The following is a 13,795-nucleotide window of genomic DNA, read 5'->3' as shown; positions in this document are numbered from 1 at the left end:
ACATATGAAAAATTCGCAAATTGCGAATTCTCGAAAATCGCAAATTAGAGAATCACAATTACCACCAAGTAGGAGCAGGTGGTAACCAGGTGCAAACTATTTAAGGAGTCCCAGTATGCAACAGACTTCTCTCCACAATGGCTGGGCTGTACGTGATAGCCAGGAGGCTGCGACTCAGAGCTGCTGCACAGAGGAGGAGACGCCAGGGGAGGATATTCCATGCGCGCATTTCCATCTTCCTGCGCACAGACTACAGACTGGATGAAGAGAGTATCCTTGATTTAATTGAGGAATTCAAACCCCTCCTTGAATACCCCACACGCAGGACACAATCCAGCCCCACCCACATCCAGATCCTGTGCTCACTGCACCTCTTGGCATCAGGTAGTTTCCAGGGGGTGATAGCCTCAGCAGGAGGGGTGTCACAAAGTGCACTTTTGCGCTTTTTCCACGCATTCCTTGATGCCATGGTACAGAGGCTGCATCACCACATTCACTTCCCAAGCACACCACAGGCACTAGCCCAGACCAAGCAGGACTTCTATCAGATTGCCCAATTCCTCCACGTCATAGGATGCATAGATGGGACACATGTTGCAATCTCTCCTCCCTCCCAGACTGACTACGTGTACAGGAATTGCAAAAGCTACCATTCCCTGAACATACAGGTGGTGTGTGATACCAAACACATTATCACAGACATTGTTGCAAAATATCCAGGCAGCACGCACAACGCTTTCATCTTCCGTCACAGTGGGATACACCGTAGACTCACAAGGTGGGAGTTTGGCGAGGGATATTTACTAGGTAAATGCATTTGAACAGAGGCCACATTTTGTAAGACTAGCATGTGCAGAACTGTGTGTAACCATATCCATCCCACCTCACAGGTGACAGTGCGTATGCGGTCTGGGACTTCATACTGACGCCCTACTTGAATCCTGCCAACGCTGGGAAGCGGCGATACAACAGAGCACACATAGCAACCAGAGGCACCATTGAACGCACATTCGGGATACTCAAGAGCAGATTCAGATGCCTCCACAAGAGCGGAGGGGCACTACAATACAGCCCCCAGACCTGTTGCATGATAGTGGTAGCATGTGCCATGCTGCACAACATCGCCACCAGGAAAGGCACACCGGTGGAGCTCAGTGAATTCGATTATTCTGACGTGGAGGGGCCTGACCCAGGACGTATGCCAGACGGTGTAGCTGGTGCAGCTGCTGGGCGCCAGAGGCGAGATGAAATAACAGGCAACTATTTCTAGGTAAGTAAACAAGACACAATGCTAGATCCCATTAGTGTGACTGTGTTTTATTCCTCAACTGCAGGATCAATTATGTCACACAGCCTGAATGACACCCAATGTCTCTCCCAATGTGCAGCACATGTTATTGTCACAGTGCCAAATGTTAACAGGAGCAATTGTAAAAGTACAGTGGGTAGCTGCGCCCATCCAGTGTTCACATTCGCTGCACCTCACATGCAGCGCTGTCATGAGGAAGCCCCTGTTTGGGGTTGCACAGAGTCCTCCTCAGTTGGGCCAGTAGGCCTAGTGTTATGGGCACTACGGCGCCTATCCATGGTGGGGGGGGTGGCGCTGCTCCTCCCTGATAGTGCGTCCTCTTCAGTGGGAGTCAGGACACCAGGCCCAGTGGTGCTAACTGCCCGCAGCTCGTCTACTGCTGATGTGATTTGCTGTTATGGGCCACTTCGCGCTGCATGCAGATGCAGCGCCTGGATAGGACATTGGTGGCAGAGGATTAGCGGTTCACCGCACATGTGTCCAGGCGCTGCATCTCTCTGCGCCTAGCAGCACGGTCAGCCCCCATTTCTTCACAGAGTGCCTCCAGGGCACCTGTCATGCCTCTGAAGTCTGCCCTCACTTCCCTCTGTAATGCTTTAACGTTTTTTGCTTGCAGGCGCTGTACCTGCAACATGTGCATCTCTAGGCCCGGAAAGACTGTTTTCTCCCCAGGATCTGCACCACTGCTGGATGTGCATTACCTACGCATGCTTGTGACTTGTGGTATTGCGTCAGCATGTGCAACTTCTTGTCGCTGTGGCTGTGTTGCCTCAGTGGGCACATTGTCATCGCTGTCCTGGCCCTCGTCCTCAAATGGGGGTAGTGGTCGGACAACATGTCTCCTGCGTTGTTTTGGAGGGTTGACGGGGATGTCCTCCTCCTCTGTGTCCTCCTCTTGCCCTGATGCTTCTATGTTTGGGGAACCTGCCTGTCTCCCACTGCCTGTAGGCTGTGTTCCAGATGGTGCTGTGGATGTAAAAGCACACATTTATTAACTGTTCTGACTTACAGTTGACAATTATTAATTATCACTGTTTGGTTTTACATGTGTCTTGTATTTGCCTTTTCTGAGGTGCACATTCTATTGGGGACTGGCTGGGTGTACATGCACCACTGTTATGTACATGTGACTACATCTCCCATAATACATTGCTGTGTGTGCTTGGGTATCTTCCCTGGACTTTGTCCTGCCCCTGGCTCGCTGCTGTGGGGAGTTTGGGGTGTCAGGGGTGTGATGGCATGCTTCTTACCTGGTCCTGGTTCCTGGTTCTCCGAGCTGTCTAGGTCAGCCACGCCCATGACACCTTCAAGTAGCAGGGTCCCCTCCACCAGTTCCTCCAGAGATGTGCTGTCAGTGGCTGTGGAGGTTCCTCCACCGGTTGTCCTGTACTGCTTCAGCCGGGCAGCCACCTTCTCCTTACAGCGCTGGCACAAGTCATACCATCGCTTCCTTAGATCGTCAACACTCCTGTGTGTCACCCCAACAACCTTTACTTTCTGCTGAATGTCAGCCCAGATGCGCCGCTTGAGTGTTTCAGTGAAAAGAAAAAATTGCTTGCCCTCCCACTTATTTAGTCTCTCTATGCTCTGAGACTACATAGGGGCTCGCCACTTGATCCTTGTCCAGCGAAATGCCTGGGGAGAGTAGCACCTGCAGTTAACACCTTGCTTAATCCGCTGCTTAATTCCTCCCTGATCACGGGAGAGGTACCTCAGGCTTGGAAACATGGCCTGATCCTGCCGCTGCTCAAGAAGCCCACTTTGGATCCCCTTATCCATGCCAATTATAGGCCGATCTCCCTCCTCCCTGCTTTGGCAAAGGTGACTGAGAAGCACGTGCATCTCTCCATTTCCAGCTTTATCGAGAGCAATAACATCTTGCATGATTCTCAATCGGGTTTCCGTGCTAATCTTAGCATGGAGACAGCCCTTCTCGAGATCACCGATGCCATCAGAGAGACTCTTGACTCTGGGGGTAAGGCTATTTTGGTTATGTTGGATTTGTCGGCGGCTTTCGACACCGTTCCCCACGACGGTCTCCTTTTAAGACTCTGGGAGATCGGCCTTCGTGGGATGGTGTGGAACTGGTTTAAGTCTTTTCTGGCCGGCCGCCGACAAGTGGTCTGGGCACCTCCGTTCTCCGCCGAGATGTCGCCGCTGGAGGTGGGGGTTCCTCAGGGGTCTATCCTGAGCCCCACCCTCTTTAATATCTATATGGCCCCTCTGGCGGCGGTGGCGGAATCCTTTGGTGCCCGGATCATATCTTATGCTGACGACACCCAGCTACTTTTCACCTGTAATAAGGGTGAGGCCTTCGATGGTAGTCGGATCAAAGAATGCTTGGGCGCTGTTTTTGACTGGTTTCAGCGGCACAGTCTGAAATGCAACTCCGATAAATCGGAGTTGCTTTTCTTCGGATGTCCGCCTGATCCCAGCTGGAAGACATGGTGGCCTCTGGACATGTTTCCTCCCGACGATGCCTCTTCAAAAGCCAAAAATCTTGGTGTTCTGTTCGATGACGGCCTTTCGTTCAGACCCCAGATCATTGGGCTGTCCGGGAAATGCTTCGGCATTTTGAAAATGCTGCGGAAGTTTCTCCCGTTGTTGTCTCTGCAACATAAAAAAAACATTGTTCAGGCTTTGATAGGCTCGCGTTTGGACTACGCGAATGCCCTCTACCTCGGTCTGCCCAAATATCTTCTGGCACGTCTGCAGATCATGCAGAATTCTGCTACAAGAGCCATCTTTGGTCTTCAGCGCAGGGCAAAAGCCTCGGAGCTGCTCAAGAGACTGCATTGGCTTCCTGTCTCTAAGAGAATTACTTTTAAGGTTTTGACCCTTGCTTTTAAGGCCCTTCATTCGATTGGCCCTAAATACATCGGGAAACGTATGGCCTTCTACGCGCCTAGGAGGATTCTACGGTCGGCCTTGTTGGCCAAAGCCGTTGTTCCCCCCATTAGACGCGCACATATTGGAGGTCGCTCCTTTCGATACCTGGCACCTCGGTGCTGGAATGAGCTCCCCGTTTCCCTAAAAAAAGCCAACAGTCTGTTCTCTTTCAGAAAGGAGTTGAAGACCTGGTTTTTCTCTCAATAATTTTTTTTCGGACCTCTGTGAGTTGCTGTGTTGTGTACTCTTTCCCAGTTCTCTTTACCAAAGCGCCGGGACACTCCTTTGAGTAGCCGTGCGCTATATAAGAGACCTTATAACATAACATTTGGGGATCTCGCAATGTAAATAGCGATTTTTACCGAATCGCTATTTATTTGCGATTTCTTTCATACATTCCATTTTGCGATTCAGAAATAGCGATTCGGTAAAAATCGCAATTTCAGATTCGCAAAATGGTTACTTGATGCATATGGCCCTTTATCCTTTCCTAGTTCAGTGTGGATGGCACTGTGCTAATCCTATGCCTAAAAACCTTGCTAGAAAACAGACATTGGAGGTGAGCAGAGTGTTACTGGTATTGTAGGGCGGTCTATACAGAAGCTGCGCTCCACCTAAACTTGGGAACTACCCAGAGTTCTCAGCTTCTTCTTTGCATAATTTTCTTATGGGTGCTCCCTTGTGTCTGGACAAAGCTAAACCTCTCTGAAGAGCTATAAGGATAGTGAAACACTTGTCAGGGGTTGCTTTTGTTCATTCCAGGTTGGCTTGGATGGTATTTTAGCAATCCAAAGCTGTATATTGTGCCTGGACTGGTAAACAGCTTTTGCCATTTTACAGTTCAGCGCAGATGGAACTGTGATAATCTACTGGTGGTTTGCCAGTAGGTAGTTATAGTTAGGACATAGTTTCTATAGGAAAATCATTTTTGACTTGCCTATAACTTTGGCGTTGTTTGACCAATCTTCTCGAATTTTTTTTTTAATTGTCGAAGTAGGTTCTGTATGTCATGGAACATTTGGGAATGATCCGTACAGTGGGGACCGAGAAATAGGGTGCAAGCAAAGGGTGCATTTGTAACATTAATTCCCATAAGAATGCGTAGTCAACCCTACAGCCCAAACCACTGGACAGAATTACACCAAAATTGGATGTAACAGTAGATGTTGTTACGCAGTTTGTTCTTTTTGTTATTTGGTGCAAATCCCTCCAGTAGTTTTTGAGAAATGTAAGCTGAAACTTATAGATATATCTCTGGCCGTGGATATTTCATGGTGGTTTTGCAATTAATCGTGAATGCACGCTCCAACGGGAAGGCTCTGATTGGCTGGACGTAACCGGAACAGAAAGTTGTAGCTGCCAGGAACGGTTCCCGGGGCTGAAAATTTGTATGAAAAATTACATAAGGGGTCAGGGTGGAGATAACCTTACCCCATGTTTGAGAAATGGGTGTGTTAGTGACACAAGTTACATGTCCTAAATAGATTTATTTCATTGCGTGCTATATTTGCGAGCTCGCCAGTGTTGGCCTTTTGCACTGTCGTAGGGACATTTTGAATTTGGCAAAGTAATTGCGAACATTAGTGAAAATATAAAATATATATATATATATTTGTACACATTCGCCAGTCACTGTCAAACACTCATGTATGCACTCTCAAACTCACTCAGACACATATGCACCCATTCACATATCCGCTCACATACTGTTACATCCAGTCACATACCCAGTCAGATGCTCATGCACTCACTCACATTCCCATTCAGGTACTTATGCACCCACTTACAGACTTACTCAGAGAGTGCCACACCCATGTACAGACCCAATCAGAGACTCACACACCCACTTACATACTCTTGTATGTTCTCACAGACCCACTGAGACACGCATACACTCACTCACAGATCCACTGAGATATTCATACATCCATACAGTCACTGCCACACTCAGTCACAGACCGTCTCAGAAACTTATGGACTGTCAGTCACTCATACACTCAGAACCTCACACACCCACTCAGAAAATATACTCAGATATACACACACCCACTCGTTTTCCCAGTCGAGGCTCATGTATCCACCCACAGACCCACCCAGACACTAGCCCTCCCACTCACTGACCCACTCAGACACTCATACATGCATCCATTCACTCACTCACTCACTCACTCACTCACTCAGAGGCTTATGCTCTCACTCACAGACTCATTGAGACACGCATACACCCACTTTCAGATCTGCTCAGACACCCATACATCTACTCACTGACCCACTCAGCCACTCACACACCCATACAGTCACTCACACAGATACTTATAGACCCACTCAGAGATTTATGCACCTATTTCGTTATGCACTCAGAGACTCATGTACCCAAGCACAGTCGCACTCACAGATCCACGCACCCACTGACAGAACCAAACAGAAACTCACGTTGCCAGTCATAGACCCACTGAGAAATGCTTGCCCTCACTCACAGATCCACTCAGACACTCATGCACCCACTCACTCACCCATTCAGACACCCACTTAGACACTGATGTATCCACTCACAGATCCAATCAGACAGTCATATACTTACTTACAAATGCACAAAAATATTACTTTAAACAGTGCAGTAATAAATCTCTAGTCTTTAAAATACTGTAAAATATGTGTATATATGTGTTTTGCACCCCCTACAAAAGGCGCAATCATCGCGGTTACTGGAGTAATTGAGACTCTAGGTGCAATTGCACAGGCAGCAGGGTTAAAACACAGTTTTTTTTAAAGTTACTACAAATATATGTGTACAAATATGTTTGTTTTAAAGCAGTGATGTGGTTAGTAATGTGTGTATTGTAATAGTTTTTTTTTAAGTTAACATTTTTAAAAGTGGTGGTGGTTGTTGAATGTCTGCTTTTGTTTTGCTATTTCACAACGTGATTGAGATCATCGCGACATTGCAGATTTTAAAATGTTTGGTGTTTTGGGTGGCTCTGACAAGAGACTTTGAGTTGAGAGTATGTATATGACTGTATGCTGAGTTTCAGGTTGCTTAGAAACACCCAGTTCCCTTCGTCTGTAAAGTGAACTCCATCACTTCTATATATTTCATGCATGTCAAAAAGCAGATTGTTGTTATAGATAGAGCCTATATAATGGTTACAAATGTATTATAATAAAGCCACTTTAAGCAGGAGATCAGTAAACAACTAGTGTCAAACATCAATTAAAATATCTGTATATATGTTTGTTTATGTTTTTGAAATTTTTATTGCGCACAACTACCCGAGGGTGTCTCGGCGCATGTCAGACTTCCTGGGCTGGAAAGCAGCTAAGTAATTATTGATTAAATAACCAGGTTTTCAGGAGTTTACCGAAGCTGAAAAGAGTGGGGCTGGTTTTGATGAACAGCGGGAGAGAGTTCCATAGCCTAGGTGTAGCTACTAAGAAACGTCTATCTCCCCAGGTAGTGGTTCTGGTACGTGGGACAAAGAGGAGATGGGTGGAGGATGAGCAAATTGGTCTTTTTGGAACGTAGATCCGAAAAGCATCCTTAAGAAACCTGGGTCCTAGGTCATGGATGGCTTTATAGGCAATGCAAAGTGCCTTAAACTTTATCCGACTCTTAACCCTTAGCCAATGCAGATGACGTATGGCCGAGGAGGTGGGGCCGTGTCTGGGGATGCCGAGCAGAATTCTAGCGGCAGCGTTTTGGACTGACTGTAGTTTATTTAAGACGTGTTCTTGAGTGTTGAGGAAGAGAGCGTTGCCATAGTCCATTTTGGAAAAAACGAGGGTGGTGATCAATATTTTTCCTGCAGCTGAAGGGAGATATGGCAACAATTTCTTGATCTTCCTCAGTATGTTGAAGGAGGATGAGACCACTGCATTCACGTGGTGCTTAAATAACAGCTTGTCATCGAACATAACACCGAGGTTTCTGACCCTGGCAACCGGAGTGGGAGGGGGGCCCATTTGACTGGGCCACCAGGTGGCGGACCATTCCGGTGAAAGGCTGCCAAAGGTCATCACCTCGGTTTTATCCGAATTAAATTTCAAGCAGTTATTTGACATCCATGAACTGATGGCCAACATCCCCTCCTGAAATTTTGCGGCAATGGCTGGTCCATCCTTATGCACCGCATGTTCTAGAGGTTCTGAAAAATACTCGATGTCAGCGACTACCGATGTCGCCATGATGCCGGCATCATCGCAAAAATTGAAAAAAGTCTGCAAAGACGAGTTTTCTGGAAATATGAATTTGAAAAGTACACTAATAAAGCTCTATTTTACACTTTGTAAAAACCACACATTCTTCATGGCTACCGACGTCACTGCGACGATGCTGGTAGTCGCAAATTTCCTTTTTTTTTTTTTTTTGTAAAGGTGCTATTCTCCACAATTGATCACAGAAAGAACAGTTAAAACAATATCTTACTAAATATTTCAACTTAAACTTATATAAAAAAAATTCTTTAGGTCTATTTTTCAGTATGTGAAATTCATTTGCTGTCACAAATTCTTTACAGTAAATGCAACAATGTTGTGCTGACTCAAAAAATTCTTAAAAATAATACCAGTTATTAATGTACTTTTTGATAAACACATACCAAATCAACAAATGAGTGGCATATGATATAAATATAATATACAATATCCAATTATAGAAAGAAAATATGAAAATCTTAGAGGCTCACTTTAAAAAAGTGAATGTTACAATTAAGATATAGAATTAAAAAAATTCACTGAAAAAATAAAGGTTACAGGGACATTATAGTCAGGAATTTGCATTAAAACAAATCAGAAATTCACTGAAAAAAACAAAGATTACAGGGACGTTATAGTTAAAAAATAGAATAAAAAAAAGCCTTAGAAATTCACTGAAAAAACAAAGGTTACAGGGACATTATAGTTAGGCTGACATTTCACTCGTAAAAAAACAGAGAAATTCAGCAGTTAAATTTAGTTGAGCTAACTATTACCCGTGCCCCCGCAATGTACTGCTTATGACCTCACATATTCCATCACTCATGACATGGTCAGTGACATCACTGATGATATCTTAAATGACATCACTGTTGACATCATCCACAGAATGTCTGAGGTACCCACTCACACCCCTATATAACCTTTCATACACCAACTCCAACTTCCACACTACCATTCTCAAAACCATTGACACACCCCTACCAGTATTTACACACCCACTCAGTCACCCATATATCCACTCTTATTCCCATACAGCCACTCACTCACTGTCAGTCACCCATAGAGCTACTCACACACCTTCTCACTCCACTCATCCATAGAGTCAATCACGCACCCACTTACTCACCTATTCAGTTATACACACATCCAATCAGTTATTCATACAAATACTAACACATACTCACCTATACTGCCAGTGACACAAGCACACACTCACATGTACAGCCACTTTCACAATCACTTGCTCACACATACAGTCACTCATATACTCCAACACTAATCCTTATTGCCTTCCTCATATCCAGGTACTCACCGATATATCACTGACATATCCATCCACTCGCAGACACAGCCATAAACACACTCAGTCACTCATACATCCCTTCACAGATGAACTCATAAACCCAAACAGCCACTGACTCACCCACTCACTCATCCATGCAGGCAGTCATACCACCCTCACCCACCCACACAGACATCCATACATCCATACAGGTACTCAGACAACCAATCAGTCACCCATACAGCCACTCACGTAACCACTCATCAACCCACACAGCCACTTGGACACCAACTGACAGACTGATACAGGCATTCAAACAACCTAGTCACTCACACATACATTCACTGAGACACCTAATCAATGAGTTCTACAGTCAGTCACGCTCCCACTGAATCATCCATACAGCCACTCATACACCCACTAATTCTTCAATACACGCATAAACTTTTTGAAAACACTCACAGTCACTAGCTGATGTCATCAGTGATGCCATTCGTGATGTCATCAGTGATGTCACTGGCCATGTCATTATTGATGTAATAAGTGAGGTCATAAGCAGCGCATTGCGGGGGCGTGCATTATAGTTAGCTGCTGAGCTTCTCTGGTTTTGTACAAGTGAAATGTCAGCCTAACTATAACGTCCCTGTAGCCTTTGCTTATTTTCAGTGAATTTCTACATTACAAAAAAAATCTATTTCCTAACTATAACGTCCCAGGAACCTTTGGTGTTTTGGCTAATATATGCGTATATAGTTAGGATTATTTTCCATAGGGAAATCGCAACATTCTATTGGGAATAACTTTGGCGCCGGTTGAGGAATCTTCCTGAAATTTTCCCTAACTTTGCCTCGCGGCGCTCTGGTCCTTCCCTGAAAGTTTGGGGGGGATTCGTCAAGTGGGGGCCGAGATAAAAGGGGGGTCCCAAAACATGTTTTCCCCATGTTAATTTCCATAGGGCGGTTGGACTCACTTTTAGCCCGAACGGCTGAATGGTTTTCCACCAAACTTGGTAAAATTGTAGGGACTGGTAGCCCGATGTGCCTTTGCTATGTCTCAAGATATGTGCTCCAGTGGTTTTTACGAAAATTAACTTTGAAAAAATATATATTGGGCTACATATATGTTAGAGCCCAAATGTAGCCCAATGTAGCCCAATGTAGCCCAAAGATGGCCACCAGAGACAAAAAAAAACAAATGTAGCCCAAATATCAGCCAGATGTAGCCCAACTATAGCCCAATGACAGAATGTCCCAGAGTGTTCTAAAGAACAACTATTGCGCTAACAGTCTTACTTATGACAAAAGTATGGCACACATGAAGTCATCTTGATTGGAGTAAAGTGTTAACACTTAAAACATTTAATTTGCAAAGGAACAAAATGAGGGGGTTCATTTTGCCATAGAAATTATGATTAGTGCTGAAGAAAGAAAAATTAGGGCACATTTTGAGTGACTTCTCAAATCCTCTTATATTTCATTAAAAAAATTCTGATATGCAGTCTCCCAAGATGGCAACCAGAGACAAAAGAGCCTGTGCTTAAAAACTCTGTTAGCAAAGCAGGCATTTGAGATTTAAAAAATAGTTAGGATTGTTTTCCATAGGGAAATTGCAACATTCTATTGGGAATAACTTTGCCGCCGGTTGAGGAATCTTCCTGAAATTTTCCTTAACTTTGCCTCACGGCGCTCCGGTCCATCCCTGAAAGTTTTGGGGGGATTCGTCAAGCGGGGGCCGAGATAAAAGGGGGGTCCCAAAACGTGTTTTCCCCATGTTAATTTCCATAGAGCGGTTGGACTCACTTTTAGCCCGAACAGCTGAATGGTTTTCCACCAAACTTGGCAAAATTGTAGGGACTGGTAGCCCGATGTGCCTTTGCTATGTCTCAAGATATGTGCTCCAGTGGTTTTTACGAAAATTAACTTTGCAAAAATATATATTGGGCTACATTGGGCTATATATATGTTAGAGCCCAAATGTAGCCCAATGTAGCCCAATGTAGCCCAATGTAGCCCAAAGATGGCCACCAGAGACAAAAAAAATAAATGTAGCCCAAATATCAGCCAGATGTAGCCCAACTATAGCCCAATGATAGAATGTCCCAGAGTGTTCTAAAGAACAACTAGAGCGCTAACAGTCTTACTTATGACAAAAGTATGGCACACCTGAAGTCATCTTGAATGGAATAAAGTGTTAACACTTAAAACATTTAATTTGCAAGGGAACAAAATGAGGGGGTTCATTTTGCCATAGAAATTATGATTAGTGCTGAAGAAAGAAAAATTAGGGCACATTTTGAGTGACTTCTCAAATCCTCTTATATTTCATTAAAAACATTCTGATATGCAGTCTCCCAAGATGGCCACCAGAGACAAAAGAGCCTGTGCTTAAAAACTCTGTTAGCAAAGCAGGCATTTGAGATTTAGAAAACGTTTTAATATATAAAAACGTTATCCGCTAATAGAATTAACATTTAAAAAACCTTGCGAATTCAATGAAAGAACCATAGGTTTCAGGCCTTATATAGTTAGGAATTAGCATTTAAAAAACCTTGCGAATTCACTGAAAAAAACATAGGTTTCAGGCCTTATATAGTTAGGAATTAGCATTTAAAAAACCTTTGAAATTCACTGAAAAAACCATAGGTTTCAGGCCTTATATAGTTAGGAATTAGCATTTAAAAAAACGTTGCAAATTCACTGAAAAAAACATAGGTTTCAGGCCTTATATAGTTAGGAATTAGCATTTAAAAACCTTTGAAATTCACTGAAAAAACCATAGGTTTCAGGCCTTATATAGTTAGGAATTAGCATTTAAAAAACCTTGCAAATTCACTGAAAAAACCATAGGTTTCAGGCCTTATATAGTTAGGAATTAGCATTTAAAAAACCTTTGAAATTCACTGAAAAAACCATAGGTTTCAGGAGTTATATAGTTAGGAATTAGCTTTTAAAAAACCTTTGAAATTCACACAAAAAACTATAGGTTTTAGTGGTGTTATAGTTAGCTGGACATTTTACTCATACAAAACCATTGAATTTGCTCCTATATAGTTAGTTGTACTAACTATATTTCGCGCACCCGCAATCCACTGCTGATGATGTCACATATTAGATCATTCATGACATGGTCAGTGACATCACTGATGACATCTCAAATGACATCACTGATGACATCATCCACGTGACAATCACATACACCTTTTCATACACTATTACAATTTTTCATCACTCTTTGTAAAATACAGAGTATCATATTTAAATCCATTGTCACAGCAATACAAGTATCTAAAAATCCACTCAGTGATTCATAGATGTATACACACATCTAATCACTTACCTATGGATTCACTCATACATGCTGTCAATGAACAATAGAACACTATCAAAAATACTTATACATCTATATCGACATTAAACAACAGCACGCATCCTATTCACATATGAAGCCATCCTACTCACTTATGCAAACAATGGATCATACTTACATATTTACTTAGCAAAACACTTATACAAACACCACTTCTTCTATTCATTTAGATAGTAAGTCATACTTAGTGAATTATAAAATCATTATTACAAGTATACAGTTATCCATACAGTCACTCACACAATCATTGTGTCTTATGTATACTTATTTATATACAACAACTGACTCATACACTGCCTTTTATTTTTCTAGTTTGTTGGACCTGTACCATTGAGAAATATATTTGCTCATCACCACACCCATAAAGATATTCACTCACCCAAATAACTGTTAGAACATGTAGTTTTAACTTCATATATCTACTGAATCAACTATTCACACATCTTTGGACAGTCACACCCCCCCCACCGAACCACACACACTTTCACACTCCCATACAAATACTCAGTTAACTAATCAATAACTAATATAGACTTTCACATAGCTAGTAACCAACTGTAGAATCAGTTTACACAACAACTGACAAAGTGATACAGATATTCACACAGTTTAGTCACTATCCACTATATTTAGTGAGACATTATAAATTGGTCAAGTAAACAGTCAATTACACTGCTACTAAATCCTCCATCCAAATATTTATTTATATATATCCACTTATTCTTCAATGCAAATTGCTATATATATATAATGCA

This window comes from Lissotriton helveticus, chromosome 2_1 (assembly GCF_964261635.1).
Source record: "Lissotriton helveticus chromosome 2_1, aLisHel1.1, whole genome shotgun sequence".
Taxonomy (NCBI): Eukaryota; Metazoa; Chordata; class Amphibia; order Caudata; family Salamandridae; genus Lissotriton; species Lissotriton helveticus.
This window is presented reverse-complemented; position numbering follows the sequence as displayed.